Genomic DNA, 6158 nt, shown 5'->3' on the forward strand with positions numbered 1-6158 from the left:
TGTTTATATATAAAAAAGTTTTCAAATATATCAATGCATTTTTGATATGCCAAATAAAATTCACTATACGAACTCAGGCTTCCTGCGTGCAACTGCTAATGTGTGCCATATTTCTAAGGAATTGTACGTATCCTACTCAACTTTATATTTATTAAAATTACGTCTAATGGGAAAAAAATGCCTTGGCCACTTTGTTAAAATCACCCATAATTTTATATATAGAAATGGGGTTCATTGATCGAAAGGCTATTTGCCTCCATCTTTGCTTCAGCTCAACCCCCATGACTACGGCAAATAAATGCATATTGAGGGATGGGTCAGTAGCCAAATGTTTACCTAAGTAAAAAGTCATCAAGGAACAAATAACTGATATATGGAAAAAAATAGAGGCAGGTTTAACCCATTATAAAGATCTATTCATTCCTTAGAGGCCCGTTGAAGTGCGTTATGGAAGCCATAAAGCTTCTATAATATTGAATAAAATAGGAATTTTATTTTTTTACCATACAATGTCAAAATATCAAGAGTATTTTTATAATTGTGAAAAAGATAAGTAGACAGAATGTTCCATTAATCATAAGTGTGTCATTTTTAAATTAACTCCCTGCATACACACATCAATATCATGTGAGGAGATGGGATTTTTGTTGTAAAAACAACAACACATTTTAGCATTAGAAAAAGGAAATACGATTTTTTTTTTTTTTTTCATTCTTTAATTAGTCTTTGGGGGGGGAGCAAACCTCTCTCTCCAAAAGAAGAATAATCCTCTCCTATTATTGGTCTATGTAAATTGTTTTAAAAATGCATAAATAAATAATTTTTTATGTATTTAAATATAATTATAATAATCCCCTATCACTAATACTATTTTAATTATCGAAAGTTATCTTCTTTATTGCAGTAAATCATTCGGAGATACGTGTGGTTGGCCAATATAGGTGGCAATATTTGTAATATCATTCTCATTCAAATTGAAAACGTGCATTCAGTGTATAATATACTATCAAACTAAGTGTCTTATAATGATTGCAGAAAGTTCATCGTCGGAAGAACTAATCTTTGTTCTTAAATCAAAACTTTTACAGAACTTGCTTTTTAGTGCCAATTATCAACGAGTAAAATCCACGAAAAACCTTTGTTCTATTAGGTTGTGAGAGTGATTGTCCTTTTTAGAGTGACTAATTGAAGAAAACTTGATCTCAATGGATAAAATAATTTGACATTCAATTTAAAAATGCAAAATAAAACACTCCCACAAACCAAATACTTCGTATTTTAGAATATAACTGTAAATATATTACCTAAAAAAGTCTCAGAAGGAAATAAGTAAAAATAAATTCGTGCAGGAAATATTAAATGAACAAAAATAAAGATTTAGATAATTATAATTATTTATTTTTGTTGAAGTAAGAGCTTCTTTTGATTCGTCTCAAAAATAGCTCAAGCTTTTCCAGAACAAAAAAACAGGAGCAATATCAAGAACTTGGAAAAGAAAGAAAATAAAAGAAGAAAAACCCACAAACTTTTTCTCCTCCTTTTTTGTTATACAAAATGAATAGACTTATTTGGCCTTATAAGTCATTCAATGCTCCACTCTTCTTTTGAGGACTTGCAGGGATAATCAATAGTCAAAGGAAACACAATATGTACGAGATGGGAAAACTTGTTATTCCGAGCTCCGTTTCCTATTTTCAAGGTGAATCTGAATGACCTTAAAGAAAAAGATGATTAATCTCTTTTATTCGACTGTCTAATCCTTTCTCAAATTACAATAAGAAAAGGATTGAGAAAATATTAAAATTGATGGGATAAAAAGAGCTTTATTATTTGCATACATAGAATATCCATACATTTTATAATGTGCCCACAATGTCTTATGATTCATAATTTGTTCAGACAAAATCAAGAACATAACCTATTTGTAAATTAGTAGGCAATTACGTGATTCATCCCAACTCTTTCACTTGTTTATTCTTCATTAAATAGGAGTTCAAATAGTATGGCAATATAAAAAACATTTAAAGAAGGAATAAAGTCAGCTCCCCCAAAAAAAAAAAAAAAAGAAATTTTTGCTTTTTACTGTAAAATTTTATATTTTAATTTTGTTTTTTAATATAATTTAAATTTTCTAATTTTTTTTCCTACAAATTTAATTTTTTGTGAATAGCTACAGGTTTTTGAAAATTTTATCCATAAAATTTATTTTTTTGTGAGCAGCTGCCAAAAACCAAGCCCTTTCTCCCCCCAAAAAATTTATATAATCCTGCGGACGCTCCTGAAAGTTATTTTTTTAATATATGTCTTTGAATTCAATAAGTTTTCGATGTTAAATTTTTGGAATTTACTTATGTTTGATGAACTAAAGCAAGGAAAATCAACATATTCACTTACATCAAAATTTCGAATGGTTAAGTATCGTAAAGTTCCCAATTTACTGAAATACCAAATACCCTTTTTGAATTTGGAAACAATTGAATGTACCTAGAATGGTCGATTTTTTCCTTGCTTTAATCATGAATCAGTGAACTTTAGTCACACGGCGATGCATTTTGAAATTTATTAAGTTCTTTAAGGACTACAAAAAATTGAATTAAAGGTTACACTTCAAATTTATCATTACCTGACTTAAATTTCATTTGTTGAAACTGTTTTCCATTTACAAAATAATAAACTTCAACTGACAGTGATGTCAAGATAATGAAACATGGTTTTCGATGTTTCTTGTCACTTGTCATTCGTACTTTTCACTTTGTCCACATGCAACGATAGAAATTCTAAATTAATTAAAGCCTGCTGCATTTATTGACAGTGTCAGTTTTAGAGAGGCATAGGGATCCCTTGCACTAGGCCCTACGTGTAATTATTATCTTTTAAAAAATAAAAACAGATTCAATATTCTTTCTTAAAGAAGAAACCAATATTATTGAAGAAAACATGATTCGATTTTAAATTTAAATATTAAGAAAGAAATAAAAGTTTATTTTTAAAAAATAAACATTTTATCTTATCAATTTTTCTGTTCACAGTTCAACCAGTATACTCTTATTCATATACAACTAGCTTATAATTTTTTCGAAAAATAATGAATGATATTGTTTCATCTATAGCTTTGTAATAATATACAATGTTTTGGAAAAAATTATCCTGGTTAAATTATTCTGCCCTACGAACCGATTAAAATAGTACTGGATCTCCGTGTAAGACCCATAGGCCGGATCCTAACTCCTCCTTATTAAGTCACTTCCTCCCCCAATATGAGAGCCAATCTATCTTTTTAACAAGAACAAACTGATAATTGCCATGGAATAGTTGTAAATTTATTATATATAGAAATAATATCAGTTTTAGGCGACGATCATTTTGAATTGTCGACTAGTTCTTTCACATAAGAGTTACTTGTAATCCAAATTAAAAACTTTAATAAATTAGTCAATAGATGTAGAACGTTCAAAATAAATGTGTTTTCTTCATATTATTATGACATAACTGATTTTTCATCATCATCCCCTTGGGAGAGGAAGAGGAATGGAAATATTTTGTACTTATTCCAGAGAAGGATAAAAGAAAAGTCATACATATTATCGCTCATTGCAATCAAACCAACTCATTTATTCCCATCTAACGCATCATATGTTTTTTGGCCTAACAAAACATTAATCATTTATTGGACAAGGTGGGTTAGTACCTGGTGGTCCATTGAAATCTGAACACTTACAAATTCAATAATTAATTAATGTTGAGTGATTGAAACTAATCTATAATTCGATATATTAAAACATGAAAAATTAGTTACACAACCAATCTGAGCTATCCAGCCTGGGTAATGACGCTTGAACGTGATCGACGAATTTCCATTCGCGTACTCAAAGTAGTTGGGCGTATCCAGGACCACAATCTTCGCCGTCAGTAAGTATGAAACGTTGGAAAGGAAGAAGAGCTCTGTCAAAAAGGCCAAACTGTACCTGGAGGAGTCAAAGAAAACTATTGGATGTTTAGTGACTTAAAAAATACAATTTATTAATTATATTTATATATATCATAAATAATTTCAAATCCTTATCAGCCTAGAGCAAGCAAATTGTTTGCTCATCCATATTTGCATAATCTGAAGGTGTAATTTTTGTCCACAAAGTCAACTTAAAAGTTATATGCAAAGGTCATCATCGATTTTATCACAAAATTCCCTGACAAAGACAGGCACAATTAATATTACTTGAAAATAGTTCTTTGTTCACTATTTCCTATTAATGGCACAAATAGACATCTGACTCAGGGAATAAATTTGAAATTGGAGCCACGGCATTGATCTATTATAAAAACTTTCTATATCCGCGTTCTTTATCTTCTACAAAGCTTGGCCAAAATCTCTTCGTAACTTATACCGTAGTCCTGCTTACCAACAAACAAACTGAGGCAAGCTTCGTCTATACTTGGCTTTGCTTGGTTTATAAAGAGCTTGCTAAAAATATTTAAACGCTAGGACCTGGATTGTCAAATAAGTGAAAGAGCTTTGTAAAAGTTTATTGCTTTGGACTTTAAAATATAGGCTTGTTTTTGAAATTTATTTTGAATAAAAATAGCAGGGGCGTCCACAGGGGTTAAGGTGTAGGGGATGTAGCCCAAATTAAGACATTTTTGATTCTTATTGGAAAGTTTTATATGAGAAATTTTTTTCTAAAAAATTTTATGTTTGAAATTTCATTCAATTTTTCAATTTTTTTTCCAAAAAATGTTATTATTGTCTTTGAATAATTATAGATTTTTGATATTTTTCTTTAAACATTTAACATTTATAACTTTTATTCAAAAATTTTATATTTAAAAGTTAATTTTAGAATTTTTTTGCCTAATAGTTTCAGTTTTTTCTGTACAGCTCTGGATCTTTTTGAAAAATTTTGTGTGAATCGTGGATTTTGAATAAAAAAATTCTTTGAACGTAAAAATTTAATTTTTTTTCAATATTTACCGGCTTTTTTTCAGAAAAATATAATTTTCAAACTTTTTTCCAAATAATTTTAATTTTTGAACGTCTATATTTTATTTAAAAAAAAAATTTATAAATTAACCCTTATAATTTAAAAAAAGTTTTGTTAGTAGAGCAGCTTAGCTGAAATGACATTTCATTTGTCAGCTACAATCAGCTTTGATGAAGGAGGAGGGAGATACGGAAATAAATTGGCGAGACCTACTCTGATGTTGATTCTCAATTCTAGTCTGAGTCCAACAAGGACTTACAATTATAACTCCACAACAAACCTTCAATGTTCTACTCCGTCTTTTATGATCACACACCTATTTTCAATCAGGCTTTGAATGTAATAGGAAAGGAAGTTCACTACTCAGGAGTTAAATATTAATGACAACAGCTAAGCAAAAGAAAAGTAATTCTTCATATTACTGAAAAAAAAACAAAAAAACTGGGGAGCTAAAACATACCCAGGATTTTCATCACTACACAATAGGTCGATTTTTGATGTAGCAACAGGCAAATTAGATTTAGGCCTCATTGCTCTATGAACCCTTCTCTATTGGCCGACTCGTTTTTCGTGGACTTTGTGGAGTATGACTTCATAGTTCCACTTTGAATCTTTGTCCAATACTCTACTAAAAACTGACATACAGACTCAACGTAAAATTATACGGACAATAGGGAAGGATCCATAGAGCAAAGAGGCATAGTTCTAATTTGTCCTTGCTCCACCAAAAATTGACTTAGTATGTTGAGAAACAAAAAGCGGGTCACATCCATTCATCTGTGGAGTAATATATTTAATTCAACATTACTACTTTTGGAGAGTCATATATAAAATATGAAGGGATTTGATTATTATTAATCACATATTGGATATGCCAAAGAAAGGGAGAAAATGTCATTAAGAGAATGGGCCTATAAAAAAGTGCAATTCTAATGAGGCTTCTTTTTTTCTTCTTTGCTAGAACATTACGAGAGTTTTTTTTCTCTTTTTATGTATGGATCTTCTTTTATTATCATTTCAAATAAAATAATACATTTCGAACGTACATATTATTTGACTATTATTGAATTAGGCAGTTTTAAGTAGTTCTCGACTATGTTTTTATAATAATAGCAAAAATGGGATTGTGACGTCATTTTTGTTTTGTTTTCAAGGTCTAGCTACATATAAAATATCAAT

Source organism: Lepeophtheirus salmonis, chromosome 1 (assembly GCF_016086655.4).
Source record: "Lepeophtheirus salmonis chromosome 1, UVic_Lsal_1.4, whole genome shotgun sequence".
In the NCBI taxonomy this organism is placed as follows: Eukaryota; Metazoa; Arthropoda; class Copepoda; order Siphonostomatoida; family Caligidae; genus Lepeophtheirus; species Lepeophtheirus salmonis.